At 37.3% G+C, this 18,325-nt stretch overlaps 1 protein-coding gene and 1 non-coding gene across 3 annotated transcripts in view; both read left to right on the top strand.

The window, feature by feature from the left end:
* The window catches only part of AKT3 (AKT serine/threonine kinase 3), a 273,074-nt gene that overhangs the window by 36,579 nt on the left and 218,170 nt on the right, over positions 1-18,325 (top strand). The window lies entirely within an intron of this gene.
* On the top strand, positions 6,113-6,219 carry LOC136170020 (U6 spliceosomal RNA). Its single transcript, XR_010663480.1, has one exon. It is a non-coding gene; the product is annotated as a U6 spliceosomal RNA (small nuclear RNA).

Raw genomic sequence — 18,325 nt, forward strand, 5'->3', positions numbered from 1 at the left:
GATTGTATTGGAATATACCTGGTAAAGGGCAAATTATGATAGCAAAAATGGGACATACAAATTTTGAAAAAAGAAAATTCTGATTAGGCAGTTGGAAATGAACTGTGGACTTGAGATCTAAGATTCCCAAAATCAAGCTAAATAGATATCACTTAAGCTTGTTGTAAAGATCAAAAGAACTAAAGTTTGTAAACCCTTTATGCATACTATTTTTTATATACATTAGTTACTACTATTATTGTTTTTATCTTCTAGGTGTACTTTTTCCTCATGATCAACAAGCCACATTTAGTTGAGAGCAAAGGCAATGCAAAAATCCAGTGCCATTATTATCTAAGAATTCTGCTGGAACCTTCAATAGAAAAAACCAAAACAAACCCACAAAACTGAAGAAGTGCATTCAAAATCCAAAATTAGGATTTTAGTTTTTTCTGGTTTTGCTTTAGATTCCTGAAATAATTTTTCACGAGAAAAATTTTTAGTATTCTTTCATTCAGCAGGTATTTATTTAGTACTCATTATGAGCTAGGTAGCAACTTCCGAGGTGGCATTAGTGGTAAAGAACCCGCCTGCTGATACAGGAGATGTAAGAGACACAGGTTTGATCCTTGGGTCGGGAAGATCCCCTGGAGGAGGGAATGGCTATCAACTCCAGTATTCTTGCCTGGGAAATCCCGTGGACAGAGGAGCTTGGTGGCCTACAGTGCATGGGGTCGCAAAGAGTTGGATATGACTGAAGTGCCTTAGAATGCACACATATGGGCTAGATACTGAAAAAAAGAACAGTGAACATAGATAACATACTTTATTAAGAAAAAAAATGACTTATTTACATTTGATTTCATAATAGCTTTGTAGCTGCAAAATAGAATTAATTGCAACTATAAGATCAATTAAGGTGTTAGTATACCAGTGACTTTTGAGTAGATAGTAAAGAAACTTCTTCAACTTTGTTTAATTTGGTGCTTCTGAAGCTTGTTACCTATTTTACCCCTTTTTCTCCTTCACTGAACCCAATTTCGGAGATAATAGTATATTAGTAGGTTTGTTTAATTGGAAGTGAACAATATTAGGTTAACCGTGTGATGTTTGTAGGGCAGAAACGATTGCATATCAGCATTTTATAGTTCATCTTATACTAATTGGACTGCTGTGTCCTGGTTCGGCTAGGACAGTTTCTGGTTTATGCCCTGTTGCTCTAGTGTTGTTATTTATAGTCTTTCTCAGAAGTGCCCTGGTTTGGATGATAAATTATTTGGTGCCCCTCTTGCTGACACTTTTGAACCACTTAAATGCCAGGCAGCATTGTGATCATTTGATGTGTATTAACTCGGTCCTCACGACAACCCTGTGAGGTTGGTACTGTATTATCTTTCTTTTTTTAAGATGAATAAGATGAGGTACAGAGAATTTTAAGATTACACACCTAGTAAGTCATGGGCTCAGGATTCAGATACAGGCACAAGAATGCTCTGTGAAGATGCTTAAGGGAAGAGGGGGAGGGCAGAGCTCTGGAGAATACCGCCAGTTAAAAGCAAGTAAAAGGAATAGAGACTTGGCGGTGTGGCAGATAAGGGACTAAAAGGAAGCAACTTTGAGTCATACAAAATACAGTTTGGTGAATTTGATTTATTTCCTCTAATTATTCTCATCCCCTTTTTAACCAAAAGGAGATATGTTCCTCTTTATTGTTTAGTAAGTGCTCCAGTGTACTAGTCTGAGAATCCCAGGATTCTCATTCAAGAGGTCTAAGTTGGGACCCAGAAACCAATTCGTTTATTTATTCATCAAGTGCTTATTGACTGCTTTCCTAACTTTTTCTTGTGACCACAGTGTGTCAGTGATGTCAGAAGGTGACTCTGTTGCCTACTCTCTAGTTGAAGGACAGAGATAATAAATAAGTAAATAAACAGGATAATTTAATCCGCAGTAAGTGCTACAAAGAAAGTAAATTATGGTGTGTACTAGAATGTTACCCTGTTAGAGGAGAGAGACGACTGCAGATCATAATTTTGGAAGGGATCTTTCAGGAAGTAACTTTTTTTTTAAACCTTGCTTTTAAAAAATTATATTTGAAAACAGTGGTAAAATCTACATAAAATAAAATTGACCATTATAAGCATACAGTTGCGTGGCATTAAGTACATTCACATTGCTGTACAACTGTAACCACTATCTATCTCCAGAACTTTAATAAAACTGAAACTTTGTACAGTTGCTGCTGCTGCTGCTAAGTCGCAGCAGTTGTGTCCGACTGTGCAATCCCATAGACGGCAGCCCACCAGGCTCCCCTTTCCCTGGGATTCTCCAGGCAAGAACACTGGAGTGGGCTGCCATTTCCTTCTCCAGTGCGTGAAAGTGAAGTCGTGCACTCGGGTTCGACTCTTACGGACCCCATGGACTGCAGCCTACCAGGCTCCTCTGACCATGTCCATGGGATTTTCCAGGCAAGAGGACTGGAGTGGGTTGCCATTGCCTTCTCCATTTGTACAGGTGGTCCCTTCCATATCCAAAGGTCCGTATATTTGCCCAATTGCAGGCTGAAAATTTTTTGGAAAAAAAAAAAAGATTTCAGAAGGTTCCTGAAAGTAAAGCTTGAATTTGCCTTGTGCTGGCAGCTGTTTGCGTAGCATGTATGTTTTGAATATTGTAAGTAATCTGCAGATGATTTTAGTTAAACTGGAGTGTATGCATAGGTTGTATGCAAGTACTTTGTCATTTTATATAAGGGGTTGAGCATCCACAAACTTTGGTATCCGTGAGGATCCTGGAACCCTGTGGATACGTACTGAGGGAGGACCATACTCTTTAAAACAGTAACTTTCCATTTCCCCCTGAATGAGAGATACAGCAGGAATCAGAAATAGCTGACTTTTCGAAATCAGAAAGCAGATGGACAGGCAGTAACTGATTAGCAGAAAGGAAAGCTTACAGTACCTACAAGTGCACAATACCTGTAAGAGGTGTAATGCAGTTGACCCTTTAACAGCACAGGGGACCCCCAGGCAGTCACAGTTTCACATGTAAGTTTACAATCTTGCCCTCAAATATCTGGTGTTCTGTATCCACATAGTCAACCAACTGTGGATCATGTAGTACATATATTGTGAAAAAATCTGCATGTAAGTGGATCTGTGCAGTTCAGCTCATGTGATTCAAGGGTCATCTGTACTGTATCTCTCTGTAGCTCCCAAAAGGCTCATCGTTGGGAAGCATCAGACATTAAGAAAATCGAGATCAGAAGTGGAGCAGAAAAGAGGGAGATTGGTCAGAAAATATGTATGCTTATAAGTGGAATCCTTAGGTTCTCTCCCTTTGTATCCTGTTGGTAAGTGACTCCGTTCACCACCAATCCTGGTCTCAGTAGACCAAGATACATTGTTTATAACATTGAAGAAGTACTTGTATTTTAAAACCAGGGGCAGTTTACGATTGATTATTTAAAACGGGAAAATTAAGGGGAATCTGCATCCAAACTCTGGAACTCTTAACTTGGCTTCCTGTTCATCTATCCAGCTCATATGCTGCAGCTGTCTTCAGGTACTGGTAGGCTCACCCAGAATAAATTCCATCTGTTGAAAGATCCCTCATATAGATCTTCCAGTCAATTTTTTTTTCCAGAACCTTATTCTTAACTATGAACTAAGAATCCAAGACCATCAGACATTTGGAGAAAGCCTCCATTAAAAAAAAAGAGGTCAAAATAAGCAAACAGAAATAAAGAAGTGAAGGAGGGAAATGATACTTGCAGTATTGAGAGAAAACGGACACCATAGGGATCCAAAGAAAACCTTAAAAAAATCCTCTAATAGTATTATCAGAGAAGATACCCATCTCTCTCCCCACTAACATGATAGAGAAAACTAAAGAACAATCCATGAGAATAAAGAGAGGGTAATGAGAGCTGGATGACAGATGACAGCAGACAGAAGATATCAGCTGTTGGAAGTTGAGAACCTGATGCAGATTTAGCAGAATTGGGAAAGCAGAAACTTAGTCCTGTGGTATGGATAGGCGTGCGATCAGAAATCGGTCTTCTTTCAGTTATGTACTTTGCTTTATTCGCACTACTGGTTCTTATTTTTTGAGTAGGATACTCTTTCTTGATTGAAGCTGTTCATGGGTTATCCACCAAGGGAAAGATCAGAATTCTCAAAGCATAGTTTTTGTTTTCATGTGGTTCTGTTAAGTGGTCATACATTGCACCTGTCTCCCTGTTGTTTCTGAATCATAATTTTTTAAGAATGGATAACTGATGCTTTTTTGGGTGCCAGTGACATGGGATTGAAAAGGATGCTCTAAAGAAAATACAAACAATATTTAGCTAAGAATGTGTTCTAAAGTTTGCTCATAAAGTAGTTATTTAAAGCTTGGTACTTTCTTTTAAAATGATGTAATAAATGGTCATTAGGTTCTCAGACTAAACTTTAAAAAACTTTTCATCAACAATTAAATGGGCATTGGTGAGTGCTCCAGGAGACTGAACTGCTTTGTGTAATATTTTCCTACGAAAAATTATTTTTTGTGTGGTTAAAGTGGCTACATGGATTTGGAATCATTAAGACTTGAATTCAAATCCTGCCTCTGATATTTTTATGCTTTCTAACCTTGAATAAGTTATCGTTTCTGAATCTAAATCAGCAAAATGAGATTAATAATATACTGCTCAGAGGGTAGTTGTCATGATTCAGTGAAATTAAAATAGATAACTCACTCAAACTAGCTCCTGGACCCTGTAGGGTCAGTGAATATTATTAGTTTCCTTCACTTTTCCCCTTCTGTGGTATGTAGTAAGAGGGAACATTAAGGAGGGACTTAAGGGAAGTGTGTGTCGAGTGAAGGTATGTTAACATTTTTTAAAAGGAATGCCTATGTTTTTAAAATTTTGCCTTATTTATTTGCTACACATGTTTTCCTTGCCACTTGATATACTTGCTATTTTAATACTGTAGGAAGAGCATAGGAATGGGACTCAGGAAATCCAAGGTCTAGTCCGCTTCCTTACTGACTAGATGAATGATGACTGTGTATGTTACTTCCACGCTTTGGGTCTCATGTCTGATTTGAAAAGTGAAAGTGTTTTATTATAAGACGACATCTAGAAATCTGTTTCTGCTCTAAAATTATATGATCTTGTGATCTGTGAGGCTGAAGTTATCTTTTTTGCAACTTTTGTTTTATGGGGTGTTAAGGCTTAGGAAACATGTGTTGTTGTAAACTCAATATAATGTGTTTGGAAGACTTGAGATTATTTGAAAGTAACCAGACTTATAGCTGATGTTTGGCTTTTTCTTTGGGAAATAGTTCTGGCTATGAAACCTATTTTTGATTGGAAATGTACCAGGAGTAGCCACTGTTTTTCTTCCTACAGAGATAAGTGATCTCTCTTACTGCTGTTTACAGGAAGCTATCACCGTTATTTTTTTCAAAGTCATATGGATTTTACCACTGCTCTTGTAAATCCTTTCCTCCTGACAGTTGTGAACATTCTTACTCCTAGCGTGATTTGGGAGATGTGTGTGTTTTAAATTGTATTTAATGTTTGTTATGCTAATTTTAGTTCATTTGTCACTACAAAAGGAATCCTACTCCCACCCCAGGCTAGATCTTGTTTCCATGGTGTTTTTTTCATAGTCTGAATATTATATATATATGTATATATATATATATATATATATATATATATTTCTGATTTTATATCTTTTTTCCCAGTTGGATTGAAAACTCTTGAAGGGTAATGACCACATTTTTTTTGCTGACTTTCATCTCTAATGTTTGGCACATAATTGACATTCAGGGTGTATTTTTTTAGAAAATGAATAAATTCATGTTGTTTCTCAACAAATATTAAATGAGTAGAAATATAGTGGTAAATAAAAACTCAAAATACTTACTGGAATTAACAATAGCCTTTGCTATTGTTAATAAAAACTCAAAATAAAAACTCAAAATACTTAACAAAAATTAACTGTAGCCTTTGCTCTTACGAAGCAGTGAATCTAAAAGGAAAGGAAAAAATCAAGGTGATTGTATAAATGACTTTTGTTATTGTTTGTGCAAGAACAGTGAACATTCCCTAGTACAGGAAACAACTTTTAAAAACTGTTGGCAGGTGCTCGCTTCGGCAGCACATATACTAAAATTGGAACGATACAGAGAAGATTAGCATGGCCCCTGCGCAAGGATGACACGCAAATTCGTGAAGCGTTCCATATTTTTTAGAACTGCCATATGACCCAGCAATACCACTTCTGGGCATACACACTGAGGAATCCAGATCTGAAAGAGACACGTGCACCCCAATGTTCATCGCAGCACTGTTTATAATAGCCAGGACATGGAAGCAACCTAGATGCCCATCAGCAGATGAATGGATAAGGAAGCTGTGGTACATATACACCATGGAATATTACTCAGCCGTTAAAAAGAATTCATTTGAATCAGTTCTAATGAGATGGATGAAACTGGAGCCCATTATACAGAGTGAAGTAAGTCAGAAAGATAAAGAACATTACAGTATACTAACACATATATACGGAATTTAGATAGATGGTGGCGATAACCCTATATGCAAAACAGAAAAAGAGACACAGAAATACAGAACAGACTTTTGAACTCTGGGGGAGAACGTGAGGGTGGGATGTTTTGAAAGAACAGCATGTATATTATCTATGGTGAAACGGACCACCAGCCCAGGTGGGATACATGAGTCAGGTGCTCGGGCCTGGTGCACTGGGAGGACCCTGAGGAGTCGGGTGGGGAGGGAGGTGGGAGGGGGGATCGGGATGGGGAATACATGTAACTATATGGCTGATTCATGTCAATGTATGACAAAACCCACTGAAAAAAAAAAAAAAAAAAAAAACTGTTGGCAGAACTAAGAAGTCAGACTGTCCTTGACCCTTAGATCAAATGTTTTAGAGCCCACGTGTCTTAAATCTTTGTCAGTTTGGAATAAACATTTTGATACAATGAAAGATTTATTCTGTAATTCTGGTCTTTATAAACAAAGAGCTTAACTAAATTTGCAGAAACAAAAAGCAAAAACTTTCTAATTTGTATTAGTTTCATTTTTAAAAAGTTCATTTCCTTTCAAGTGCATAATACTGTCCCGGGAGCTCGGCTGTATTAGTAGATAAACATGTTGATGCATTTGGCCCTGAGCTATCAGTGACGCCTGGAGGGGCTCCTTTTGTTCTTTCCCCCACCCGCTGGCATAATGTTTTTCTTCCTCTTCTTATTGTGGGAAGGGGACTGGAATAAGTAACTATTTAGCTTTACCTGATTTGATTAAGAGGTAAGGGGAGAAGATTTCACTGTTTACTTCTTTTTCTTCATCATTAACATACTATGCTGTAGTCTTCAGTCTCCTAAGCCACATCTGACTCTTTGTGACCCCATGGACTGCAAGCATGCCTGGCTTCCCTGTCTTTCACCATCTCCTGGAATTTGCTCAGATTCATGTCCATTGAGTCAGTGATGCTATCTAACCATCTCATCCTCTGTTGCCTGCTTCTCCTTTTGGCTTCAATCTTTACCAGCATCTGGGTCTTTTCTAGTGAGTTGCCTCTTCGCATCAAATGGCCAAAGTATTGGACCTTCAGCTTTAGCATCAGTCCTTACATGAATAAATATTTATGGTTGATTTCCTTTAGGATTGACTGGTTTGATCTCCTTGCTGTCCAAGGGACTGTCAGGAGTCTTGTCCAGCACCACAGTTCAAAAGCATCAGTTCTCCTCTTAGCCTTCTTTTTGGTTCAGCTGTCACACCCATACTTAACTACTGGAAAACCATAGCTTTGACTGTGTGAACTTTTGTTGGCAAAATGATGTCTGCTTTTTAATATACTGTGTAGGTTTGTCATGGCTTTCCTTCCAAGGAGCAGGTATCTTTTAATTTCATGGCTACCGTCATGGTCCACAGTTGGTTTGGAGCCCAAGAAAATAAAATCTGTCACTGTTTCCACTTTTTCCCTTTCTATTTGCATAAAGCTTATGCTTTTCATCCAGTGCACATACTTTACTGAGTATGAAGTAATATATTTCACATCTTTTACAAAGCCCTTTTACTTAATGCTTTGTTTTGAATACTTTATTGTTATGAGTCAAAGTGTCTTCAGGTGTGTTGAGGATGGACTTAATTTTGGAAGCAAAGTATGCTTTTATCCAGTGGTATTGGGATAATATACTCATGATTAATTTATGGTAGAGATTTTATGTACTGTGTGAAGCACTTTTATAAGAAACATAGGATGATCCTTCGTATTTTGGAATATAGTTTAGAAAAGGACCAACGTATGTGACTTTTATAGAAATCCTCTAAGTAGCTGTGTGTTTCAGCAGACATTGTTTTCTGTGTGTTTCATGTCACTTTAGTTAGTTCAGTCGCTCAGTCGTGTCCGACTCTTTGCGACCCCATGAATCGCAGCACGCCAGGCCTCCCTGTCCATCACCAACTCCTGGAGTTTACTCAAACCCATGTCCATCCAGTTGGTGATGCCATCCAACCATCTCATGTCACTTTAGGTGTGGTTAATATGCAAAGATTAATAAGAAATTCTCTGTACCCTCAAGTAGCTTACTATCTGTATAACATTTCCCAAGGTCATTATGGGTAGGTGTTCCTCAAAAATAGATTCTTCTTTTGAATAAGTTTGGGAAATACCTATACTAAACAAAGTAGAAGGTTTCTTTAGTAGAGTTCTCCAAAGTGTACATTGTGGAATTCCAAAAAGTAATTATGCTTTGTGAAATTCTCTGAACACATTTTTTTTTTTTTCCTCATGAAACTTCTCAGGTGGGATCTGAAGGGGTGGGAGAGTGTCAGAGATAGTAGCAGTAGCATGTTCAGGAAGAGAACTTTTTGTCCTCTTTTTTTTTTTTTTTTTTTTGTAAAACAGTGGACTAATGTTAATATTCTTATCTAGCCCATACCGTTTGAATACTGTCTCAAAAGTCTAGCATTTGCTATAGAATCTATGCATCTTAATCCTTTATAGGTCAGATGATGGGCTTGATTCTTGTGATGAATCAGTTAAATGGAAATGGGAATGACTAATTACTATGAAAAATGGTACCAGTTATCTTAAATTCAACCTGTCTGAACCCAGACTAACCGTTTCTTCCAAAGTAGTTATACTTCCCAGCTTTTCTATTTGATTTTACTGTTTTATTCCTTTTCTACATGACCACAATCATTATTGACCTTTTCCGTCATCTCTCCAACCATAGTCCCAATGCCTGTAGCTTACTTTTTCTTTAATGTTCTTTAGTCTTTCTTTCCATTCCCACTGCTGTCATATAGATTAGATATGCGTGAAGTGAGTGACCAGTAAATATCTGTCAAGTGATGGAATCTGTATATGACATTTCCCAGATGAACTGAATCCAACAGTATTTTTGTGGCTCAGCTGGTAAAGAATCTGCCTGTAATGTGGGAGACCTGGGTTTGATTCCTGGGTTGGGAAGATCCCCTGGAGAAGGGAAAGGCTACCCACTCCAGTATTCTGGCCTGGAGAATTCCAAGGGGTCGCAAAGAGTCAGACACAAATGAGTGACTTTCACTTTCACTTTTCAACAGTACTTTATTCTGTCTCCCACTCCTAAATTTGTATATCTGTCTGAATTATGCTTTTCTGTGTGTGTTACATTATACATTGTTCTCAGATCAGTTCTCATGTGCCCCTCCCCACTTTTGCACTCCTTAATTTCCTTTTCTTTGAAGCTTCTTTTTCTTTCGCATTTCCGTAGCAGGAATATTTTGTGTGGTAAGAAGTTGCTGTACTCTTTCATCACACTGCTTTCCAAAGTGTGGATTGAAGAACTGTTGGTGAGTTTCAGGGACTGAGGAATGCTGTCACCCTCCAGCATTTCTGGTTCCACGGCTTCTAATCATTTTTGCTATCTCCACCCCCAGTGCTTTTAATAACTTCAGGGTTCATGATTGACTGGTTTGCTGTTATTTACTTATTGTATACTTATCTGTTAGATACTGAGTTATTAATTGTTTGTAAAATTTAGTTGCTAGTTAAATTTTGCTAATTTAAGCCGAAAGGAGATCTTCCTGAACTAACTGATGGAGAGACCAGGCTGTCAGAATTGGGGCTGACAGAAACTTACCCAGAAATGGGGAAAGTGCCTTCATTTTCAAAATAGCTGTAGAAGAAAACTCAGTAGCTGAGTGTTTTGCTTTTTTAAATTGCATTCATATAGCTATTATACTCTTTCATTATAAACTTGTAAGTTGAGGAATTAATTATTTTTCTTCTCAGGTAGAGCTTGTGAGGGCAATAATGAGATGAGTGGATTTGTATATCCTGAAATTTTAAATCCAGAGATGGGGAGAAAGAGGAAACACAGATTTTCAGAATATGAAAGCATAATTTTGTTCTACTTTGTGCTTGAGTACCCCTTTGTTGAGGGCTTCCCAGGTGGTGCTAGTGGTAAAAAACCTGCCTGCCAAAACTGGAGGCACGAGTTCTATCCCAGGGCTGGGAAGATCCCCTGGAGGAGGACAGGCAACCCACTCCAGTATTCTTGCTGGGAGAATTCCATGGACAGAGGAGCCTGTCTCTCTGTAACCCTGTAACCCTATGGGCTTTAACCCTAAGAGCTTATAACCCTATGGGCTACATTCCACACGGTCACAGAGTTGGACACGACTGAAGTGACTTAGCACGCACCCTTTTTGAACAGAGTTAGAGGATACCCTTAGGTCAGTACTTTCCCAGTGTGTTGTCAAAACATAACTCAAATCCCTTGATTAAAGCTCTTCAATGGTTTCTTGTCTCCTGTAGAAGGAAAAAATCCAAACTGCTGTCAATAATCTTTTAGGATCAGAGTGATCTGGACAGAGGCAGGTCCCAAGAGTTGGACATGACTTAGCGACTACACCACCACCACCACAGTTACCATGAAGCTCATTAAAGCTTAATGTGTCTTGTGTAGGCTGTTTCTTGGACTGGACCTAAATTAGTTAAGCCCCTATAGTTTTAGACTTTGACTTCCTCCCTGTCACACCTTCCACTCTTTTCAGGTATGTTGGAGTGGACTCAGGCAGTTTTGGAATCCTAAGGAGAGATGTGTGGGATACATTTATGTGATTTGCTGTGGTTTTCACATAGTTTAGTTCTTGTAGGCCGACCCAGTTTAACAATGCTTTCCAGCTGGCATCCTCACATGAACCTACAGGACCAGAGGCTGAATGGTGATGTGAACTTGTCCTATGTCACTCAGTCAGGACTGGGATGTGGATAATGGAGGAAAAACCAAGACTGGCCATTAAATCTGTTGTACATTCTTCTGATCTTACAACCCGTATGTGAAAGAAATGTAGAAGAAGTTTTCACAAATTTGGTAATTTGAAGTGTTTATGTGGTATCACTAAGAGGCAGTGGTGAAGTTGAAAGAAACGTCCGTGAGCTATCAGTTATAAAAAACAAAATTTCACTCTCTATTCTAGATAAAAAACTGAACTGTTCTCTCTATGGAAAGTATTATAAAATCGTTGTCATGAAGAGGCAATCAAGTGCAATACAACAAAGATATGTAGAAAAACTTTATATAAAGGTATGCCAGGGAACTAATTATTTAAAATATTATGTTATTGTTTAGGATTGTTTGATGTGCTTGAGAACTTTTAAAATTTTGTAATTTAGTGTAGCTTTCTTTCACATTTTAAAGAAATATTCAATTTAGGATTTAATTTTGTTTTCATAGTTTTGTATTCTCTTCCCCCAAATTATTAAGCTTCAAGCTCCATTAAAAGTTGATCTACCCCAGATTTCCTCTTATGTACCTCTTTAACTTCATCTCACGTACTTATCCCCTCATTCATTGCAGTTCAGACATATTCATCATTTTGTTCCTCAAATGGATTATTTGCCCTCATGACAGGCCTTATGCGCTTGGGTATTCCACATTTTCCTTACCTTTTGAAGGATTTTTAATTATTTACTTCACAGGACAAGTATACTTCTTCTAAAGTCTTTGACCACCCAAAGTATCCTTTTCTTCCTCTCTCATCTCTGCCACATCACCTGTTCTAGTTTCAAAGCATTTACCAACACTTGACTTTTTACTTGTATTTTTATTGACTGCCTCCACCTTTGAGAATATGAACTTCATGTATGAGTTATATTGTTCACACTATGTTAGTAGAACCTGGAATAACACCTGGACCTTTAGACACTCAGTGGATATTTTTTGGATGAAGTGTTAGTAATGAGTTTGACCGTGTACATTTTGGTCTCTATTTATTTGCTGTGTATTTAAAGTTTCTGACTTTGTTATTTTTGCATGCCATTTGTGTTTTCACTGAACGTAATGCTGGGGTGGCTTATCAATTTGTGAGAACTCTCTTTTGATCTTTTTAAAGCAAATATTGCTTAAGTATTCAGTTCAGTCACTCAGTCGTGTCCCACTCTTTGAGACCCCATGAATTGCAGCACACCAGGCCTCCCTGTCCATCACAAACTCCCGGAGTTTACTCAAACTCATGCCCATTGAGTCGGTGATGCCATCCAGCCATCTTATCCTCTGTCGTCCCCTTCTCCTCCTGCCGCCAATCCCTCCCAGCATCAGGGTCTTTTCCAGTGAGTCAACTCTTCGCATGAGATGGCCAAAGTATTGGAGTTTCAGCTTCAGCATCAGTCCTTCCAGTGAACACCCAGGACTTATCTCCTTCAGGATGGACTGGTTGGATCTCCTTGCAGTCCAAGGGACTCTCAACAGTCTTCTCCAACACCACAGATCGAAAGCATCAGTTTTTCGGTGCTCAGCTTTCTTCACAGTCCAACTCTCACATGCATACATGACCACTGAAAAAACCATAGCCTTGACCAGACGGACCTTTGTTGGCAAAGTAATGTCTCTGCATTTTAATATGCTATCTAGGTTGGTCATAACTTTCCTTCCAAGGAGTAAGCATCTTTTTAATTTCATGGCTGCAGTCACCATCTGCAGTGATTTTGGAGCCCCAAAAAATAAAGTCTGACACTGTTTCTACTGTCTCCCCAAGCTACCATATTTTGGTTAAAAGCATTCTGTTTTAGAATATTAAAGCAAAGAAAAAAGTATAGAGAATAATAAAATGAGCACTCAAATACTCATATTCTCGTTTTGTTGTATTTTAGTATCAGGACGTTCTTTTTTTTTTCCCATTTCTTTTTATTAATTGGAGGCTAATTACTTCTTTTTTGAAGTTAATCAAGCCTTACAGGTACATTTGAAGTTTATACATCCCTCTAGTACTACTCCCATCCCCATTTACCCTGCTTATCAAAGGTGCACCTAGTTCAGTGTTTGCCATGCTCATACAGTTACATATAAACTTTTTTTCTTTTGTAAACTTGCATATATTAACAATAGAACTAGTATGTTTTCAAACTTTGTATAAACAATACCATCTGTAATATCTTCTTTAGATTTTTTCTTTTTTTTAATTGAAGTACAGTTGATTTGCAATGTTGTGTTAGTTGTAGGTATACAGCAAAGTGGCGCAGTTATCCATATATACATGTATATGTATTCTTTTTCTGATGCTTTTCCATTATAGATTATTGCATAGTACTGGATATAGCGCTATACAGTAGGTCCTTGTTTACCTATTTTGTATGTAGTAGTGTGTATCTGTTAATCCCAGACTCCAAATTTATAACTTGGCCCTTTGGTATTCATGAGGTTGTTTTCAGTGTGAGTCTGTTTTTATTTTGTGCTGTGCTGTGCTGCGTTGCTCACTCGTGTCCGACTCTTGGTGAGCCCATGGACAGAGGAGCCTGGCGGACTACAGTCCATGGGGATTCTCCAGGCAAGAATACTGGAGTGGGTTGCCATGCCGTCCTTCAGGGGATCTTTCTAACCCAGGGATCAAACCCAGGTCTCCTGCTTTGTAGGTGGTTTCTTGACCATCTGAGACACCAGGGAAGCCCTTGTATTTTGTAAATAAGTTTGTGTCATTTTTTTTAGATCCCACCTTTAAGTGATATCATGTGAAATGTGTCTTCTCTTACTTCACTTAGTGTGATAATCTCTAGGTCCATCCATGTTCTGCAAATGGCATTAATTCATTCTTTTTAATGGCTGAATAATATACGATTGTATGTACTTATGTGCTTAGTTGTGTCTGCCTCTTTGCAACTCTACGGACTGTAGCCCGCCAGGCTCCTCTTGTCCATTGAATTTTCCAGGCGAGAATACTGGAGTGGGTTGCTATTTCCAACTCCAGGGGATCTTCATATATTATACACACACACACATACACACACACACATATATTTATTTATATATATATATATATACACACACCACATCATCTTTATCCATTCCTCTGTCAGTGGACACTTAGGTTGCTTTCATGCCTTGGGTGTTGTAAATAGTGTGCTACGAATATTGGGGTGTGTGTATCTTTTTGAATTAAGACTTTTCATCTTTTCTCGATATATGCCGGTGAGTGGGATTGCTGGACCATGTGGTAAGTCTGTTTTTAGATTTTTAAGGAGCCTCTGCTTTTTTCCATAGTGGCTACACGCATTTACATTCCTACCAATAGTGAAGCAAGATTCCCTTTTCTGCACATCCTCTGTATTATTTATTATTTGTAGACTTTTTGATGATGGCCATTCTGACTGATGGGAAGTGATAACCTTGTTGTAGTTTTGATTTGCATTTCTCCAGTACATAGTGATGTTGAGCATCTCTTCATGTGCTTGTTGGGCATATGTATGTCTTCTTTGGAGAAATGTCTATTTAACTCTTCTGCCCATTTTTTGATTAGATTGTGTGTTTTTTTTTGATATTGACCTATATGAATTGTGTATTTTGGGAATTAATCCCCTGTTGGTTGCATCATTTGCAAATATTTTCTTCTTTCAGGTTTTCATTTCTTTTAAAAAATGCTTTCTTTACTGTACAAACTTATAAGTTCAATTAGGTCCAATTTATTTTTGCTTTTATTTCCTCTACTCTTGGAGATGGATCCAAATGAATATTACTGTGATTTATGTCAGTGAATGTTCTGCCTGTGTTTCCCCTAGGAATTTTATGGTATCTGAGCTTACATTCAGGTCTTTAATCTACTTTGAGTTTATTTTTGAGTTATGTTATTAGAGAATATTCTAGTTCATTCTTTTACATGTAGCTGTTCACTTTTTCCAGAACCACTTATTGAAGAGACTGTCTCTTCTTCATTGTATGTTCTTGCCTCCTTTGTGGTAGATTAATTGACCATAAGTGCATGGATTTACTGCTGAGCTTTTCTTTTCTTTTTTTTTCTATCCTTTTCATTTGATCTGTATGCCTTTTTCTGTCAATACCATACGGTTTTGATGAGTGTGACTTTGTAGTGTAGTCTGAAGTCAGGGAACCTGATTCCTCCAGCTCAGTTCTTCTTTCTCAAGATTGTTTTGGGTATTTAGGGTCTTTTGTGTTTCCATGCAAAATTTAAAATCATTTGTTCTAATTCTGTGAAAATTGCCATTGGTAATTTGATAGGGATTACATTGAATCTGTAGATTTCCTTGGATAATGTGATCATTTTAACAATTACTGATTCTTCCAATCTGGAAACATGTTATCTTTCTATATGTTTGTGTCATCTTCAGTTTCTTTCACCAGTGTCTATAATGGGGGCATGGGTCTTTTGGCTCCTTAGGAGGATTTATTCCTAGCTATTTTATTCTTTTGGATGTGATGGTAAATGGGATTGTTTCTTTCATTTCTCATTCTGATATTTCATTGTTAGTGTATAGAAATGCAACAGATTTCTGTATATTAATTTTGTATTTGCAACTTTACCTGATTTATTGATAAATTGTAGTGGTTTGCTTCTTTAGGATTTTCTGTTGATATGCATAGTATTATGTCATCTGTAAGCAGTGATAGACTGGCTTCTTTTCCAGTTTGATTGATTTTGTTTTTATACTCATCTGATTCCTGTGGCTAGCAGTTCCAGAACTGTGTTGAATAAAAATGGCAAGAACAGTGTGTACGTGTCAATCCCCAATTTCCCCCCTCCTTCCCCTCACTGGTAAGCATAAGTTCGTTCTCTAAATCTGTGAGTTTGTTTCTGTATTGTAGATAAGATAATCTTTATCATTTTTTTAAGATACTGCGTGTAAGCAATATCATATGATACTTGTTTTTCTGTGTTTGACTTACTTTACTTAAGATGATAATCTCCAGGTTCATCCATATTGCTATAAATGGCATTATTTCGTTCTTTTTAATAGCTGAGTAATATTCCATTACATACATGTACCACATCTTTTTCCATTCCTCCGTTGATGGATATTTAGGTTGCTTCCTTCTTCAGTTTTGTTAATGTGGTATATTACATTGATTGATTTGCTAATATTGAAATATTCTTGTATCCCTGGGACAAATGCAACTTGATCATGGTGTGTGATCTTTTAAAGGTATAATAAATTCTCTGTATATGAAACTTCAAGTTGAGAACTTTCAAAATTGTGAACCTACGTTCCATCAACGTCAAGTGTGAGTGAAATTGCAGCTAGCTCTCCATTTCCTAATGCTGATGACCCTTCACCTCTGCCATCGCCCACCTCCTCTACTTCCTCCAGTCAGTAGCTCTTCTTGCCTGTTCACTCGATGCCAGCCCCTGTATGCCAGCTGTTGTATTGTGCTACTGTACTTTTTGAGGTATTGTACTGTAAGATTAAAAATGCTTTCTATATTTTTTGGTTTTGTTTTTTATATACTGTTTGTTTGAAAAACACTGTGAATCTATTATAGTACAGTACAATATAACACATTGTGTTAGTTGGGTACCTAGGCCAACTTTGTTGGACTTAGGAACAAATTGGACTTACCTATATGCTCTCAGAACTGAACTCATTTGTGTGCAGGGGACTTGCTGTCTTGTTGGACTCTGTTTGCTAGTATTTTGTTGAGAATCTTTGCATCTGTGTTCATTAGAGATGCTGACCTGTAATTTTCTTTTTTTTTGTGATATTCTGGTTTTAGTATCAGGGTTATGATAGCTTCATGGAATGGGGATAAAAGTTTTCCTTTTTCTGCAAATTTTTGAAATAGTTTCAGAAGGATAAGTGTTAATGCTTCTCTAAATGTTTGGTAGAATTTACTTGTGACGCCATCTGGTTCTGGACTTTTGTTTGTTGGGTGTTTTTAGATTACTGATTGAATTGCATTACTGTTGATACTGACAGAATTGATCTGTTCATATTTTCTGTTCCTTCTTGATTCATGCTTGGGAGATTATACCTTTCTAATAATTTGTCCATTTCTTCTACATTGTCCATTTTATTGGTGTATAGTTGCTTGTAGAGTCTTCTAATGATCCTTTGTGTTTCTGTGGTGTCGTTTGTAGCTTCTCCTTTTTCATTTGTCTTGTTTGATTTGGGCTTGCTCTCTTTTTTTCTCAATGACTCTGGCTAAAGGTTTATCGATATTGTTTATCCTTTCAGAGAACTGGCTTTTGGTTTTGTCCATTTTTTTCTGTTGTTTTTGTAGTCTCTATTTCATTTATTTCTGCTCTTTATGATTTTTTGATCTGATCTTTATGATTTTTTTCCTTCTACTAACTTTGAGTTTTGTTTTCCTTTCTCTAGTTGCTTCAGGTTAGGTTGTTTATTTGAGACTTCTCTTGTTTCCTGAGGTAAACTTCTATTACTATGAACGTTCTTAGAACTGCTTTATCTGTGTCCCATTCGTTTTGGGTTGTTGTGTTTGCAGTTGTATCTAGGTGTTTTGGTTTCCTCTTTGATTTCTCCAATGATTCATTGGTTGTTTAGTAACATACTGTTTAGCCTCCATGCGTTTGTGGGTTTTTTTGCAGTTTTTTTTCTTATTGTTGATTCCCATTCTTATAGTGTTGTGGTCAAGAAAGGTGTTTGATTTGGTTACTGTTTCCTTAAAGGCACTACAGCTTGTTTTGTGGCCTAGCATGTGCTCTATCCTAGAGAAGGTTCATGTGCAATTTAAAAGAATGTGTATTCTGCCACTTTTGGGTGGAATGGTGTCTCTATATCAATTAAGTCCATTTGGTTTAATGTGTTATCTAAAGTTTAGGTGATTCTTTACTGTTTTTCTGTCTGGATGATCTGTCTATTGATATAAGTGGGGGTGTTAAAGCCCTTTACTATTATTGTATCATTGTTGATTTCTCCTTTTATGTCTGTTAATATTTCCCTTATATATTGAGATACTTATATGTTGGGTGCATGTATATTTATAATTGTTATATCTTCTTGGATTATCCCTTGGTCATCAGAGTGTCCATCTGTTTGTTTATAATAATAATCTTTAATAGTCTTTGTCTCTTTAAAATAATAGTTTTTGTTTTAAAGTC

The sequence above is a fragment of the Muntiacus reevesi genome, chromosome 5 (assembly GCF_963930625.1).
Source record: "Muntiacus reevesi chromosome 5, mMunRee1.1, whole genome shotgun sequence".
Classification (NCBI taxonomy): Eukaryota; Metazoa; Chordata; class Mammalia; order Artiodactyla; family Cervidae; genus Muntiacus; species Muntiacus reevesi.